Here is a 19076-nt window from a genome sequence, read left to right on the forward strand (position 1 = left end):
ATAGTTAGTACTATAGAGGACTGGATCTAGCCAACTTTTAGTAAGATCGGTTAATAAATGTGGGTTCTATGGCCAAATTTGGGAAAATCGGGCTATACATATATATGGGAGCTATATCAAAATCTTAACCGATTTCAATGACTTTTTGCACATATAGTTAGTGCTATAGAAGACTACATTTAGCCAAATTTGGGTAACATCAGTCGATAAATAAGGGTTTTATGGCCAAATTTAGAAAAATAGGGCGGTACATATATATGGGAGCTATAGCTAAATCTGAACCGATTTCGATGATTTTTTGCACATATAGTTAGTGCTATGGAAGATTATATTTAGCCAACTATGAGTAAGATCGGTTGATAAGTAAAGGGTTTGTGGCCAAATTTGGGAAAATCGGGCGATACATATATATGAGAGCTATATCTAAATCTGAACCGATTTGGATGAAATTTTGCAGACTTGAAGGGCGATGGAAAAGATTACCTTTTGCCAAATTTGGTGACGATCCGTTTGAAAAAACGCGCAACGTGACCCCATTTGTCGAAATCGGGCGATACATATATATGGGAGCTATATCTAAATTTGATCCGATTTCTGTCCAAAAAACTCCCTGTACCAAATTTCATCAAAATCGGTTAATAATTGCGACCGGAATCCTGTGAACAACAAATAAATGGACGGACGGACGGACACCAAGCGCTAGATCGACTCAGGAAGTGATTCTGATTCGATCGGTATATATTTTATGGGGTCTAAAATCAATATTTCTGGTAGGCACATATTTTGGCAGATCAAACTTATTATACCCTGACCACTATGTGGTTTAGGGTATAAAAAAGAGAAAATCGTTAAATTAATGTGGGTAATAAATAAAAATTTGTAAAAATCGAGCAATATTCTTATGTAAGAGCTACAAGTACCTATAAGTACGATCGGCTAGTACATCAAAATTTGAAATTTGAGTAACATTGGCAGCGTTGCCAGAATTGTTTCACCAAAAACCGCTAGATTTGCCCAAAAAAATAGCTAAAAAAAGCTAAAAAATGCTAAAAAAATAGCTAGAAAAAAAGTTAAATTTTTTGTATCAAAAGTCACATTTTTGATTGAAATTTAACAAACTTAAAGGCTTTATTTCACTTACAATGCATATTATTTTCATTTTAATTCCACTTCTGTGAGACTGTAACAATATCTAAGGCATATTAGCTCTGTTTGCGTATTCGATACATTTTGATTACTATCACAAATTTTTACCTTCCCAACACCTCTATTTTATTTACTTGTTATTTTAAAGTATTAAATGAGCTAAGCATGCTTTGGATTTGGTAAAAAAATGATTTGTAATTTTTTTAAATAAAATTTTAGTTTGGTTTTGAAATTGTGAAAAATTCGAAATACATTACTTTTATTTAAATTGTAGAAAATACCTATAGTTTACATTTCCCAGTAAAAACATTTTCCTTTTCTTCATGAGCTTTCAAAGTGCTTTAAAAACGTGCTAACGCCAACTTAAATTTCCAAATTCAGACACGACTTCAAGTAGAAATTATTGTATATATACGTTTTTAAAATAAAGTGTTGAAAAACATCTTCTATTTTTGAACGCTATTTTGGTTTGTGGTTAAGATGCAAAAACTCCTCACATTTAAAGACTATTTCATTAATTCTTCTTTCTTTCATGAAAACATACCCATTTTTAAGTTGAATCACTTAATTATAAGGACAAAACGACTTTATCGTCTTTTGGACAAGGAAAACAGTTTATATAGAAGAAATTCACAAATGCTATTATAACCAAAATTCGCGTTCGTATTTTAAGGAGACGACAATATTTTTTCAGTGCACAAAGCTATTCACATCTACTATTTTAATTTAGTAATATCGTAATAAATTTAGAATATTATAATAACATGAAAAGGATAAACGAGTCAAATGATAATATTCCCAATAATTTACTGGCAGTTTATCTAACAAATTTGTATGGTAATAGTAGATTTAAAGTTTACGATAGCTTTTATGTATATAATGAAAAAACTTTACAACAAGGTGTATTTGCTACAAAAATGCCCGCATAATGGCTGGACTCATTATTAATGTTTCAACTGAGCTTTGAAATATGTGGAAACCCTTATAAAGGGTGATTCTTTTGAGGTTAGGATTTTCATGCATTAGTATTTGACAGATCACGTGGGATTTCAGACATGGTGTCAAAGAGAAAGATGTTCAGTATGCTTTGACATTTCATCATGAATAGACTTACTAACGAGCCACAACGTCGAATTTTCAGTGAATGGGCCCTAGAAAAGTTGGCAGAAAATCCGCTTTTTTATCGACAAATTTTGTTCAGCGATGAGGCTCATTTCTGGTTGAATGGCTACGTAAATAAGCAAAATTGCCGCATTTGGAGTGAAGAGCAACCAGAAGCCGTTCAAGAACTGCCCATGCATCCCGAAAAATGCACTGTTTGGTGTGGTTTGTACGCTGGTGGAATCATTGGACCGTATTTTTTCAAAGATGCTGTTGGACGCAACGTTACGGTGAATGGCGATCGCTATCGTTCGATGCTAACAAACTTTTTGTTGCCAAAAATGGAAGAACTGAACTTGGTTGACATGTGGTTTCAACAAGATGGCGCTACATGCCACACAGCTCGCGATTCTATGGCCATTTTGAGGGAAAACTTCGGAGAACAATTCATCTCAAGAAATGGACCGGTAAGTTGGCCACCAAGATCATGCGATTTGACGCCTTTAGACTATTTTTTGTGGGGCTACGTCAAGTCTAAAGTCTACAGAAATAAGCCAGCAACTATTCCAGCTTTGGAAGACAACATTTCCGAAGAAATTCGGGCTATTCCGGCCGAAATGCTCGAAAAAGTTGCCCAAAATTGGACTTTCCGAATGGACCACCTAAGACGCAGCCGCGGTCAACATTTAAATGAAATTATCTTCAAAAAATAAATGTCATGGACCAATCTAACGTTTCAAATAAAGAACCGATGAGATTTTGCAAATTTTATGCGTTTTTTTTTTTAAAAAAGTTATCAAGCTCTTAACAAATCACCCTTTACTTGCAGCAAGGCTTAGATAAAAAAGCCGACTTATCCATATTTCAATAGAAACATGTCGAAAATAAAAACAAGTAAGGAAAGTCTAAAGTCGGGCGGGGCCGACTATATTATACCCTGCACCACTTTGTAGATCTAAATTTTCGATACCATATCACATCCGTCAAATGTGTTTGGGGCTATATATAAAGGTTTGTCCCAAATACATACATTTAAATATCACTCGATCTGGACCGAATTAGATAGACTTCTACAAAATCTATAGACTCAAAATTTAAGTCGGCTAATGCACTAGGGTTGAATACAATGTTAGTAAAAAAATATGGGAAACATTTAAATCTGAAGCAATCTTAAGGAAACTTTGCAAAAGTTTATTTATGATTTATCGCTCGATATATATGTATTGGAAGTTTAGGAAAATTAGAGTCATTTTTACAACTTTTCGACTAAGCAGTGGCGATTTTACAAGGAAAATGTTGGTATTTTGGCCATTTTTGTCGAAATCAGGAAAACATATATATGGGAGCTATATCTAAATCTGAACCGATTTCAACCAAATTTGGCACGCATAGCAACAATGCTAATTCTACTCTCTGTGCAAAATTTCAACTAAATCGGAGTTAAAAATTGGCCTCTGTGGTCATATGAGTGTAAATCGGGCGAAAGCTATATATGGGAGATATATCTAAATCTGAACCGATTTCAACCAAATTTGGCACGCATAGCTACAATCCTAATTCTACTCCCTGTGCACAATTTCAACTAAATCGGAGCAAAAAATTGGCCTCTGTGGTCGTATGAGTGTAAATCGGGCGAAAGCTATATATGGGAGATATATCCAAATCTGAACCGATTTCAACCAAATTTGGCACGCATAGTTACAATGCTAATTCTACTCCCTATGCAAAATTTCAACTAAATCGGAGCAAAAAATTGGCTTCTGTGGGCAAATGAGTGTAAATCGGGCGAAAGCTATATATGGGAGATATATCCAAATCTGAACCGATTTCAACCAAATTTGGCACGTATAGCTACAATGCTAATTCTACTCCCTATGCAAAATTTCAACTAAATCGGAGCAAAAAATTGGCCTCTGTGGGCAAATGAGTGTAAATCGGGCGAAAGCTATATGTGGGAGCTATATCTAAATCTGAACCGATTTCAACCAAATTTGGCACGTATAGCTACAATGCTAATTATACTCCTTGTGCAAAATTTCAGCTAAATCGGAGCAAAAAATTGGCCTCTGTGGTCATTTGAGTGTAAATCGAGCGAAAGCTATATATGGGAGCTATATCTAAATCTGAACCGATTTCAACCAAATTTGACACGCATAGTTACAATGCTAATTCTACTCCCTGTGAAAAATTTCAACTAAATCGGAGCAAAAACTTGGCCTCTGTGGGCAAATGAGTGTAAATCGGGCGACAGCTATATATGGGAGCTATATCTAAATCTGAACCGATTTCGCTGATATTTTGCAAGTTTTTCGAGACTCATAAAATATTCGGATGTACGGAATTTGAGGAAGATCGGTTGATATACACGCCAATTATGACCAGATCGGTGAAAAATATATATGGCAGCTATATCTAAATCTGAACCGATTTTTTCCAAAATCAATAGGGATCGTCTTTGAGCCGAAACAGGACCCTATACCAAATTTTAGGACAATCGGACTAAAACTGCGAGCTGTACTTTGCACACAAAAATACATCAACAGACAGACAGACAGACGGACAGACAGACAGACGGACATCGCTAAATCGACTCAGAATTTAATTCTAAGACGATCGGTATACTAAACGATGGGTCTCAGACTTTTCCTTCTTGGCGTTACATACAAATGCACAAACTTATTATACCCTGTACCACAGTAGTGGTGAAGGGTATAAAAAGCCAAAAATAGCAAAAAGGGTCATGAAAAAAAGCCAGAAAAAAAGCTAAAAGCTAACTGCATTTTTTTCCCGCTAAACGTCTTCAAAAAAAAAGCCAAATCTAGCGGGAAAAAAGCTAAATTGGCAACGCTGAACATTGGTTAATAAATAAGAGTACTATGGCCAAATTTGGGAAAATCGAGTGATGCATATATATGGAAGCTATATCTAAATCTGAACCAATTTGCATAATATTTTGCGGGTTTGATTGATACCACAAAAGGTTACCTTGTGCAAGATTTGAGAAAGATCAGTTACGAAATGAGGCCTGTATGGTCAAACATAAGGTTATAAGGGCGAATTTTTCAAAATCGGGCGATACATATATGGGAGCTATATCTAAATTTGAACCGATTTCTATGAAATTTTGCACATATAGTTAGTACTATAGAGGACTGGATCTAGCCAACTTTTAGTAAGATCGGTTAATAAATGTGGGTTCTATGGCCAAATTTGGGAAAATCGGGCTATACATATATATGGGAGCTATATCAAAATCTTAACCGATTTCAATGACTTTTTGCACATATAGTTAGTGCTATAGAAGACTACATTTAGCCAAATTTGGGTAACATCAGTCGATAAATAAGGGTTTTATGGCCAAATTTAGAAAAATAGGGCGGTACATATATATGGGAGCTATAGCTAAATCTGAACCGATTTCGATGATTTTTTGCACATATAGTTAGTGTTATAGAAGATTATATTTAGCCAACTATGAGTAAGATCGGTTGATAAATAAAGGGTTTGTGGCCAAATTTGGGAAAATCGGGCGATACATATATATGAGAGCTATATATAAATCTGAACCGATTTGGATGAAATTTTGCAGACTTGAAGGGCGATGGAAAAGATTACCTTTTGCCAAAATTTGGTGACGATTCGTTTGAAAAAACGCGCAACGTGACCCCATTTGTCGAAATCGGGCGATACATATATATGGGAGCTATATCTAAATTTGATCCGATTTCTTCCAAATTCAATATCGTTCGTCCTTGTGCCCAAAAAACTCCCTGTAGCAAATTTCATCAAAATCGGTTAATAATTGCGACCGGAATCCTGTGAACAACAAATACATGGACAGACGGACGGACGGACGGACACCAAGCGCTAGATCGAATAAGGAGGTGATTCTGATTCGATCGGTATATATTTTATGGGGTATAAAATCAATATTTCTGGTAGGCACATATTTTGGCCGATCAAACTTATTATACCCTGACCACTATGTGGTTTAGGGTATAAAAAAATGTGTCCCCAAACAATTCGATCCGTATATATAGGGTAAGTGCAGCAAATGTGGTATACCCATTTCGAAAGCCAATTTTTTTATTTTTCTTCGACGAGGCTAAGATTTTACCACATTCATTTTACTAGTGTTAGCCATCCACGCAACTATGAGCGAAAATTTATAAACCCATAATATCGGATATATTTGCGAATTTTTTAAAAAACTCATTAAGCACGGATTCATAAAATGTGCAGGTAATGTGGTACATCATAATGTAGATTTTTTTGTAAAAAAAAAGAAATGCAATATGTGTATCGCAATTGCATACATTTTATGCTTATTTAGTACTCTTCAGTTATTTACATCCGAAAATTAATAAATTTAAAATATATCTTCACACAAAACGAAATGATTAAGAACCACCATTATTATTCAACCGTGGAACTGAACGGACGTGTTTTCTAATAGCGGAGTATTTCATCGTAATAAGTACTTATTACGAATTTCACGTGTGGTGGAAATAATAAACCACCATGCAGCGAAATTCAAAGTCATCCACTGGGTTGCTAACTTCAGGGCCCAGTGGACGGGTAACGACTGAAGTTATAAATTTGGGCAGCGACCAAGAGTCAGGCCCAATTAATCGACCTGTAGACGGGTCGACTGGCGGTGACACTTTGGCAAGTCGAACCTTTTCTAAGGTGACGACATCAAAAGGAGGCAATCCCTCTCGAAAGAGATTCAAGGAACGAAGAAATGTTTTGTTTATCCTAAAGAAATTAGGATCAGTCGACCCAAGCACGTTGTCGGCTAAGCAAAGCGATTCCTTAAAATGGGCTCAAGGAATTCTTGAAGCTGGAAAAAGGGAACGATCACCGGATGAGCTACCATCCTCTAAACGGGATCAAAGATCGTTCGCCTCAGTTGCAAAAGACAGCCTTGTGATGGCTATTATTAATAAAGGAGCATTGGACGGTATGATTCCAAGGCAAAAATGGGGGGAAATTGAGAACGCGATGTCTGGTGTCTACTCAGAGGTGCGAAAAAAGTTTCCCGGACCAAGTCCTCGACGGCAAGATGCTGGATGGTATCAAGGACGATATAAGTTAATAGCTTTTGCGGACCAGAGGTCTATGGATTGCTTTAAAGCTGCATTGATGCTAATTGGTGAAGTTTGGGAAGGAGCCGCTTTGGAGTTAGTCGATAAAAAAGACATACCGGCTAAACCTAGAGCACATGCATGGATACCGGCAAACCCTCCTGATCCTGAGTCAATACTAGAGAGACTAAAAGAATGTAACCCAGATCTTCCAACCGCCGATTGGAAGGTTGGTCGTTTGGATGAGGTGGATGGACCAAGACGACATGCGGTGTTTATATTAAACATAGAGTCGCTGCCACATCTAGCCCAGACCCAAGGACGCGTAAGTTATGGCTTTCATGATATCCATATGAAGGTATACAAAAGCGATCAGCCAAAGGATACCGAAACGGATATGCCTCCGGTAGAGTCAGCAGTGAAAAAATCTCCTAGCGAAGCCGAAGGAGACATAAAACCTACAGACTATGGCGAAAATCATATGCGGGAAGTTTCTACAGGCTCAAGCCTCACCAAAGCTGAACCTCGGATTGTTGCGAGAGTCACCGAGATCTGTGAAGAGGAAGCCCTTGATGACTCAATTGAAGCGGCTGATGTGACGGTGGTTGAAAATTTGGATGGTTCTACGGTTCCTCCAGATAAATCTTCACCATTGTAAGGCCGCTTGTGCTGCCTTAAAAGTTCTCCTGATGAAAGGAGACATTGATATAGTTCTTATTCAAGAACCATACATATATAAGAACAAGATCTGTGAATTAAGCACTCCGGGTTTCAAACTTTTGCATAATACCGGTAACGATATAAATCGAGCATGTATAATTGCTAAAAACGAACTAAACTTGTTTCTGCTTCCTTCATTGAGCAATGCAGACACTGTCGTAGCCAGTCTAGAGATATCCACATGCAAATATTGGGTATCTTCGGTCTACATGGGACATGATAGGGAGATGCCACCCTGTGCCGTTAAGACCTTAGTTGAGGAGTCACTAAAAACAAAGACAAAACTCATTATGGGATGCGATGCAAATGCACATCATAGTATTTGGGGAAGTAGTGATACTAATGCAAGGGGAGAGTCGCTAATAGAGTTTATTTTGCGTACTAACCTGGTAGTTTGCAATAAGGGAGATGCACCAACCTTCGTCACCAGGAACAGACAAGAGGTTTTGGACGTAACGTGGACCTCTCCGGAACTGAATGATAAGATATCTGAGTGGCAAGTTTTGAGGGAACATAGCTTCTCAGATCATCGCTACATCAGTTTCAGATTGGCTCTTCGTACTTCAAAGACCATATTTCCGCCAAATGTTAGGAAAGCTGATTGGAATAGGTATAGGGAATCGTTCAATTCGATGATACCGGAAATGCCGGAGACAAATATGAGCACTGTGCAAGATATCGAACACGCAGTGGAGCGGATTACTAAGGCCTTCAACATTTCACTGAAAGCTGCTTGCCCTAGAGGAAAGCCAAGGGGAAAAAATCGGCCGCCATGGTGGACTACGGAGTTAAGTAATATGAGGAAATCCTGCAGGAAGCTCTTTAACAAAGCAAAGTCCACAAGAGCTCCGGAGGATTGGGACACTTACAAGATGAATCTGAGAGAATATAAACGAGAACTGAGAAGGTCTCAACAAAACTCTTGGGATGATTACTGTAGCAGTATTGAGAATACGTCAGAGGCTTCCAGACTACGGAAGGTACTAGCATCCACTAACACCGCTCCAGGTTTCATTAAAACATCGGAGGGAAATTGGACAACGTCCAGTGAGGAGACGTTGGAGGTACTTTTGGACACACACTTCCCTGGAAATCAGACGGTTGAACCATGTTCCGGCGGTGTAACAGAGGCTCAGCGATCATTTCCTATCGAGGAAATTGTGTCGGAATCTAGAATAAAATGGGCTTTAAATAGCTTTGGACCATTCAAATCCCCCGGACCTGATGGAATTACTCCGGCGGAGTTACAGGCAGTGGCTGAAAGAGTTATCCCCTGGTTGACGGTGATATATAAACGATGTGTAAACTTAGCATATATTCCAGAAAAGTGGAGGGAAACAAAAGTCGTCTTCATACCTAAAGCAGGAAAAGCCTCTCACTCGAGTGCGAAGGATTTCCGACCAATCAGCTTATCCTCATTCCTACTTAAGACCCTGGAGAGGATGATAGACATGTATCTTAGAACTAGCGTGGATTCAAGTTTGCTCTCGAAACGACAGCATGCATACTCGAAGGGCAGGTCTACTGAGACCGCATTACATAAACTAGTCAGCTTTTTTGAAAGCTCACTATCTGTCAAAGAATACACAATCGTGGCGTTTCTAAACATCGAAGGGGCGTTCAATAACGTCCATCCGAGCTCGATATTAAATGGACTGACAACTCTGAATGTTGATCCAGGTATACTTAGGCTGTTAGACGAACTTCTAATAAAGAGACGTATTTCAGCCACACTAGGGCAAGCAAACATACAAAGGTATGTGAACAGAGGCACTCCCCAAGGAGGAGTTCTATCACCTCTTCTTTGGAATGTTGCTATAAACAACCTTCTGGTTTCCCTAGAAAAAGAAAGGATAAAAGTGGTGGCATACGCAGATGATGTGGCGCTAGCAGTCGGGGGAAAATTCCCATCCACAATCAGAGATATTATACAGAGAGCTCTCCGGATGACTGAGAAATGGGCGAAAGATAATGGTCTTGGTGTAAATCCAGCAAAGACAGAACTAGTCATGTACTGCAAAGATCGTAAAACTCCCACGGTTAGGCCCATTTCCTTAGGGGGTACTGAAATTCCCTTTGGTGAGTGTGCAAAATACCTTGGCGTTATTTTGGACAGGAAGCTGAATTTTAGGCTTAATATTGAAGAGAGGGCGAGAAAAGCCACGGTAGCTTTGTACTCGTGCAAAAAGGCAATAGGGAAAAAGTGGGGACTAAAACCAAAAATTGTGCATTGGCTATACACTGCAGTAGTTAGACCTATAATGCTATATGGTGTTGTAGTCTGGTGGCCGGCACTTCAGAAACCGACTTGTTTAGATAAAGTTCAGCGTATGGCGAGCTTATGTATCTCAGGCGCATTTAGTAAGACAGGAACAGACTCCCTTAATGTCATGCTACATCTATTGCCTTTAGACATTTTGGCCAAACAGTCAGCTGCAACAACGGCTGTACGGTTGCGCGAGCTATCGCTGTGGTCGGAAAAAATGTACGGTCATAGTTCGGTCCTCAAAATAATGCCAGATGTGCCTAACGTAGTGGATTATACCCTGGCAAAACCACTTTTCGACAAAAAGTTTGAAACTCTAATTCCCAACAGTGAGGCGTGGTGTACACAGACCCCGGGGAATAAAAGATATATAGATTTTTATACTGATGGCTCCAAATTGAATGGACAAGTGGGGTTCGGAGTATATTCTAAAGATCTGGAAATTCGAATAGCGAAAAGATTACCTAATCACTGTAGTGTTTTTCAGGCTGAAATATTAGCAATAAGAGAGGTGGCGAATTGGCTGAGAAGTAATGTTCCAACAAATATTGGCATTAATATATACTCAGACAGTCAACCTGCAATAAAATCCTTGGACTCTGTGTTCCTCAACTCGAAAACGGCCATCGACTGCCGCAAATCTCTCAATGAGATGGCTGAGCAGTACAATATTCACCTAATATGGGTGCCTGGCCATAGTAACATACCGGGGAACTGCGAAGCGGATGAGTTGGCAAGGCTAGGGACTACCTTACATATTCCAGGGGAACTGGAATTTGTTGGTATGCCCCTAGCTACCTGCAAGCTCATGCTGCGTGAGAAGGCTGTTAGGATGGCAAATGTTCGATGGGAGAATTGCAAGGGTTGTAACGACACCAAGCAAATATGGCCCCATTTCAACTTAAACCGCACACTAGATATGCTAATGTTCTCGAGACGTCAGATATCACTCCTGATATCTGCTATAACGGGTCGCTGCCTGATAGGCGATTTTGCAAAAACTATTGGCGCGAAGTATAATGACTATTGTATGAGCTGTCATGATGCGGAGGAAAAAGAATCAATTAAACACCTCTTGTGTGAGTGTCCTGCATTTTGTGTAAAGCGCAAGCAACTTTTAGGAGCATATAGCTTCAGATTAGTGGCGGATCTGGAAAACGTTAACTTAAGCAGTCTGCTAATGTTTTTGGAACAATCTGGTTGGTTCAACAAAGAAAAATAATCAAGAAGGTTCAGCGGTTAAAACTAGAAGTGCCCATATGTAATAGGTACTTTTAGTTAATGTGGTATCACAATGGACTGAATAGTCTAAGTGAGCCTGAATCTTAATCGGGCTGCCACTTTAACCTAACCTAACCTAACCTTCGTTCGGAAGTTAGCGTGATTTCAACAGACGGACGGGCGGACATGCTTAGATCGACTCAGAATTTCACCACGACCCAGAATATATATACTTTATGGGGTCTTAGAGCAATATTTCGATGTGTTACAAACGGAATGACAAAGTTAATATACCCCCATCCTATGATGGAGGGTATAATAATATTTGATTTGAACTCAGTCCATTTCGTTTATATCAAGCATTTTTCTTTTCTGACTTTAAGTCTTTTATAAAACACACTTTACAATTTCGTAGTAAAAATTTAATATAATAGTATGTAATGCTGAACATCTTTTCGGGAACTTCCGAACGAATCTGGAATATATGTTAAAAAATATATTAAAAAAAAAATGGTGTTGGTCGAAGCAGGGATCGAACCCAGGACCCCTGTCACGCAAGGAGGACCACCAACCACTGCTCCACGCTGCCAACAAATGTATGTTTAACAATATTATGTTGTTAAACAATGTTATGTTTGCATCGGCTCGTGGGCGCCGCAAGCTATGCTATATAAATATAACTTATAACGATAATTATCTCTTGATGACCATAACAGCTACGTAGCCCAGTGGTTAGTGTGCTGGCTTACAAACTGTGTGGTCCGCTGTTCGAATCCCCGTCCGGCAAAAGGTAAAATTGAAAAAAAATTATAAAATTTAATAATTTCTTCTACAATGTTTGTATTACAGAAAAAGGTGCTAAGAACTAAAAAAACTCATGGAAATGAAAAAATGTGAGGCAATATACAATTAGGCAGAAAAAAAATTTTGAGCACAATATTCTTTGGGAGAAAATTCTTCTTAGCATATAATATTTTTGGGTCCAAAATGCCTCCAAACATATTATATGTTCACATAATAACATATAGTTTTTTGGAAGACAACATTATTGAATTTGGATGGAAAAATACAAAATGTTTGGAACGTAGACTACCCAAACATATTTTATTGTTTAGACCAATATGCTTTCAAACATATTATATATTGGAAGAAATCAAACATATAAATGTTTGGGCAATACCCAAAAATTTATATGCTTGAAGCAAAATATGTTTGGGAGTATATGTTACAGAAGCGATTTTTTTTGAGGGTGTAGCGATTGGCTTCTCCGAATGAGTATATTTGCACATTTCTCCCATGTGGGCAAATTGGAGTAGTCAAGCTCTTCATTCCACTTCGCTTTTGTGTCAATATCCACTAGAGGTCTGCATCGAATAACTTTTCACTACATGTATGCAATTCGCTGTCGAATATAGTACATACACTGTCTTTCTCTCAGAACGCAAGTAGTGAAGTGAAGAGAACACTTGCTTGTCAAATACCACCAAGTACTTATCCGAAACAATATGTGTTCCGAAAAAAAGGAACAATAACAAGTATATACGGCCGTAAGTTCGGCCAGGCCGAATCTTATGTACCCTCCACCATGGATTGCGTAGGAACTTCTACTAAAGGCTGTCATCCACAATCGAATTACTTGGGTTGCGATAACACTTGCCGATGGCAAGGTATCGTAAAACTTTTTAACACTGTCTTCTAAATTGTAAGTTAGTCCATAAGGGGTGTATATTAAACAAAAAAAGGCCGATTAAATACGTATATAATTCAGTTTGACAAAATTTTCTATAGAAATAAAATTTTGACAAAATTTTCTATAGAAATAAAAACTTGACAAAATTTTCTATAGAAATAAAATGTTGACAAAATTTTCTATGGAAGTAAAATGTTGACAAAATTTTCTATAGCAATAAAATTTTGACAAAATTTTCTATAGAAATAAAATGTTGACAAAATTTTCTATAGAAATAAAATGTTGACAAAATGTTCTATAGAAATAAAATGTTGACAAAATTTTCTACAGAAATAAATTTTTTACAAAATTTTCTATAGAAATAAAATTTTGACAAAATTTTCTATGGAAATAAAATGTTGACAAACATTGCTATAGAAATAAACTTTTTACAAAACTTTCTATAGAAATGAAATTTTGACAAAACTTTCTATAGTAATAAAATTTGACAATTTTTACATGGCTGTTAGAGGCCATATACTAACGAAATGTACCAAATTTCAACCGCATCGGATGACTTTTGTTCCTCCAAGAGGCTCCGGAGGTCAAATCTGGGGATCGGTTTATATGGGAGCTATATATAATTATGGACCGATATGGACCAATTTTTGCATGGTTGTTAGAGACCATATACTAACACCACGTACTAAATTTCAATTGGATCGGATGAATTTTGCTCATCCAAGAGGCTCCAGAGTTCAAATCTGGGGATCGGTTTATATGGGAGCTATATATAATTACGGACCGATATGGACCAATTTTTGCATGCTTGTTAGAGACCGTATACTAACATCAGGTACCCAATTTCAAACGGATCGGATGAATTTTGCCCCTCCAAGAGGCTCCGGAGGTCAAATCTGGGGATCGGTTTATATGGGAGCTATATATAATTATGGACCGATATGGACCAGTTTTTGCATGGTTGTTAGAGACCATATACTAACACCACGTACCAAATTTCAATCGGGTAGGATGAAGTTTGCTCCTCCAAGAGGCTCCGGAGGTCAAATCTGGGGATCGGTTTATATGGGAGCTATATATATTTATGGACCGATATGGACCAATTTTTGCATGGTTGTTAGAGACCGTATACTAACATCAGGTACCAAATTTCAACCGGATCGGATGAATTTTGCCCCTCCAAGAGGCTCCGGAGGTCAAATCTGGGGATCGGTTTATATGGGGGCTATATATAATTATGGACCGATATGGACCAATTTTTGCATGGTTGTTAGAGACCGTATACTTAGACCACGTACCAAATTTCAACCGGATCGGATGAATTTTGCTGCTCCGGAAGGCTCCGCAAGCCAAATTTGGGGATCGGTTTATATGGGGGCTATACGTAAACGTGGGCCGATATGGCCCATTTTCAATACCATCCGACCTACATCAATAACAACTACTTCTGCCAAGTTTCAAGTCGATAGCTAGTTTCGTTCGGAAGTTAGCGTGATTTCCACAGACGGACGGACAGCCGGACAGACGGACAGACGGACAGACGGACGGACGGACGGACATGCTTAGATCGACTCAGAATTTCACCACGACCCAGAATATATATACTTGATGGGGTCTTAGAGCAATATTTCGATGTGTTACAAACGGAATGACAAAGTTAATATACCCCCATCCTATGGTGGAGGGTATAAAAACATCCCCACGCTCATGTATACACAACAAAACTCAAGTAACATCATCTTTACATTAATCACATTCCACTATGCCGATAAAGATCTCTGTACTATGCATTAGTTCATCGCATCTGCTGACAATTAACTCTAAGAGTAATTTTCGTAAAGGCACACCAGTTTATGAACGATGAAACGTTTAACTTAAAAATTGCAAAATTTTCATGAAATGTTATCTACCATTTTTGACGAAAATGTCTATAATTTTAATTACATGTGAACTAAAAATATTTCATTGGGTAATTTTTTACCAACAATTATTAACTATAGGAATTGTCAGTAAGAAATTGCTATCCACTTTCAAGTTCATTTTTCGTAAAAAAATATTTTCTCATACAAAAAAATCTTATAGTAAATTGCACTTATTTTTTAGAAAATACTTTACATTTCACAAGTAGTTTTATAGCATGAGCCACCGTACGGAGCCACCGTAGTGCAATGGTTAGCATGCCCGCCTTGCATACACAAGGTCGTGGGTTCGATTCCTGCTTCGACCGAACACCAAAAATTTTTTCAGCGGTGGATTATCCCACCTCAGTAATGCTGGTGACATTTCTGAGGGTTTTCAAAGCTTCTCTAAGTGGTTTCACTGCAATGTGGAACGCCGTTCGGACTCGGCTATAAAAAGGAGGTCCCTTGTCATTAAGCTTAACATGGAATCGGGCAGCACTCAGTGATAAGAGAGAAGTTCACCAATGTGGTATCACAATGGACTGAATAGTCTAAGTGAGCCTGATACATCGGGCTGCCACCTAACCTAACCTAACCTAGCATGACAAACGAATTTTTAACTACCAGTTAAGAAATTTTTTAAGGAAATTTCCATCGTATTTTGTAGGCCATGAACTAAACGATTGCTACTTAGAATTTGTAAAATTTCCTTTCGAGTAGCTAATTTTCGTTGAAGATACGAAAAATGAACTAAAATTCTGGAAAATTCTTGTAATAATTTATTGTAAAAATCTTCTTAAATTTACGAGACACTTTTTTTTCTGTGTAGGCTTGGCATGTTTTGATTATATCAAAACAAACAAAAATTAGTTTTATATTTTAAAGAAATGTGTACACCAAATTAGCAATTGGTTTTCACCATAGTAAATTGATATCTCACCATAGTAAAAAGTTTCGGTTTCGAACAGGCCCTTTATTTCAGTTATGAGTGCTTTTGTTAATTTAAAACAAACGTTTTTAATTACACCTTTATCAAGTTCAGAAATTCGGCACTCGTCGCTAGACATTTTCCAGCAAAAATTCCTATTACCAGGTATGAGTATAAGTATGCCTGCGCCAAATTGGTTCTAAACAATACCCTACACGCAAAAAAAAATAATTCTTTCCTCCCAAACGAAATTTTAGACAAACTAAGTTCGTTTCTCATTTGCCTTTCGCTGTAAGAAAGTGTATTTGGAAGAAAAGTATATACTTTTTGTGATAAACGTTTATTCTTTTCCAGGATGTAAAAACAATTTCATAAAGACTAACTCAAAAACCAGATATGTTCGGAAGATTCCAAAAAATGTTCAACATTACATTGTACTATATTAAATTTTGAACTGTAAAATGTTTCTTATTAAAGACCTAAAGGCAGAAAAGAACAGTGTTTGACATAAACGAAATGGACTGTGTTGTTGTTTCAAAAATAACTTTTTTTTTATTGAAAAAAAAAAAATGAAAATTTTGTAACAAACGAATTTTTTGGTGATAAAAGTTTAAATTTTTCGAAGCAATTCAAAAAACTCAACAACAAATATATTCACGCAATGGGAGAGTGAACAGGAGAGACTAAATAATAGACATTAAGAGTATAAGTCATCGACATAGTCAGTCGTTACTCTTTAATGGGAAACACCAACCCATAGACATTATAATACATAGATGAGCCACTATTCTCTTAAAAAAAAATGTCAGTTCCAAAAATAAATTTTCTGACATTTCTTTTTGGTTTTTTCGTAAAGAGTCAGTCCCAAACATTAATTTTCGTGCATTTACTACTCAAAATTAAATTTCGTATTTTCGCGGTTTCGGTCACATTGTTTTGTTCAAATATAAACTTTTAATATATTAATTTATTTATAAATCATCTGGTGCATCATAAACGGTCTAATTTTGTGTAAAATTGGCAAACTACAAAAAGGAAAACGAAAGACACTGTAAGCGTGCTTTTATTTTTCTCGTTTATTCTTAATCTTCGGAACTGTCAAACATAGTTTGACACCCATGGCTCATGTATGTATTATAATGTCTATGCACCAACCCACCAGCGAAATCTCTTAACAAATATATGAGACGAGTAGTGTTTTCAAAGAGAACTTAACGAAAGCGAGAGACGTAAATATAATTCCAAAACAAAATAAAGGGTGATACGGTCAAAATTTGGTCAAGGGAAAACGCGAGTAAATAGGTGAAATCGTTTATTTAAAAAATCAAATTAAATTTCTTTTTCAAGTTCAATTAGTATAAAATTCAGGAAAAATATTCAGTTAGGCTTTCGCTTTTCCAAATCGGAATTGCCGGGCCACACGCTTGACACCTGCCATCAGATTTTGTACAGCCATCTTGTCCACCTTCTTCGCCGCAGAAAGCCAGTTTGCCTTGAACTGCTGCTCGTCCTTAGCAGTTTTTTTGGTCTTCTTTAGGTTCCGCTTGACAATAGCCCAGTATTTCTCAATTGGGCGGAGCTCTGGCATGTTAGGAGGGTTCTTGTCCTTGGGAACCACCTGCACGTTGTTGGCGGCGTACCACTCCATGGCCTTTTTACCGTAATGGCAAGATGCCATATCCGGCCAAAACAGTACGGAACAACCGTGTTTCTTCAGGAAAGGTAGCAGACGTTTATTCAAACACTCTTTCACGTAAATTTCTTGGTTGACAGTCCCGGAAGCTATGAAAATGCTGCTTTTCAAGCCACAGGTACAGATGGCTTGCCAAACCAGATATTTCTTTGCGAACTTTGACAGTTTTATGTGCTTGAAAATATCTGCTACCTTTCCCCTTCCTTTTGCCGTATAAAACTCCTGTCCCGGAAGCTGCTTGTAGTCGTCTTTGACGTAGGTTTCGTAGTCCATTACCACGCAGTCAAACTTCGTCAGCATCGTCGTGTACAGCCTCCGGGATCGCGCTTTGGCCGTCGTATTTTGTTTATCATCGCGATTTGGAGTCACTACCTTCTTGTAAGTCGATAGTCCGGCTCGATGCACGGTTGTAGAGAATACACCCAGCTTATTTGCGGCATCTCGGAGAGAGAGGTTAGGGTTTCGCTTGAAACTACCGGCAACGCTCTCTTTGTCGTCTCAGCGGCTTCCGGTTTTCGATTTCCCCCCGATCCAGACTTCCTGCCTGTCGACAAACGTTCCCCAAACATTTTAATTACATTTGTAACGGTTGATTTGGCAACTTTTAGCGATTTTGCCAGCTTTGCGTGCGAGTAGCTCGGATTTTCGCGATGCGCGAGCAAAATTTTGATACACTGCTCTTCTTGCTTGGACGGTATTTTGACAACTGAAGAGTGAATTCCAAAATCAAAATAGGAGCAGCATTCTACACACACACACCTTCAAAATGAGGGGTGTTCAGGTTTTTTAAATGCAAAATTGAAGGAAATACGTCAAGTTTATATTGAACAAATTTTGACCGTATCACCCTTTAGACACGCAGAATTAAGAATTGCATGTACTTCTTTGGTTATTAGTGCGCTCCAACTTATATACGTATGCACATACATGACCCAATTGGATTGCGTATTATCGAACGGTATGCATGGGTTGTCAGAAATGATACATACATATGTACACTTAACGGATTCTTATTACCTTTTCCCTTTTGCTTGGTTTATCAATGTAAATATTATATCGGGAATATTAATTGATTGCGCAACAAAATAAGATGAACTTTTTTTAATTTTTTAATTTTTGGACACAATTAGTCCTCGCTCGGGCGCCAAATGTTTCGTAAGATTTTCTACGAAATTGATTAAAAAAAAGTTTCAAAATTTTGCCCATACAAAAATTCGCTAAAATGAATGATGAGGCTTGATCGACTTCTTTTCAAACAATAATTCACTTTATTCAACACTTCATTGCTTAAGCCTAATGTTCTCTCTATCTCTCACAGTAAAC

The sequence above is a fragment of the Haematobia irritans genome, chromosome 4, assembly GCF_050003625.1.
Source record: "Haematobia irritans isolate KBUSLIRL chromosome 4, ASM5000362v1, whole genome shotgun sequence".
Lineage (NCBI taxonomy): Eukaryota > Metazoa > Arthropoda > Insecta > Diptera > Muscidae > Haematobia > Haematobia irritans.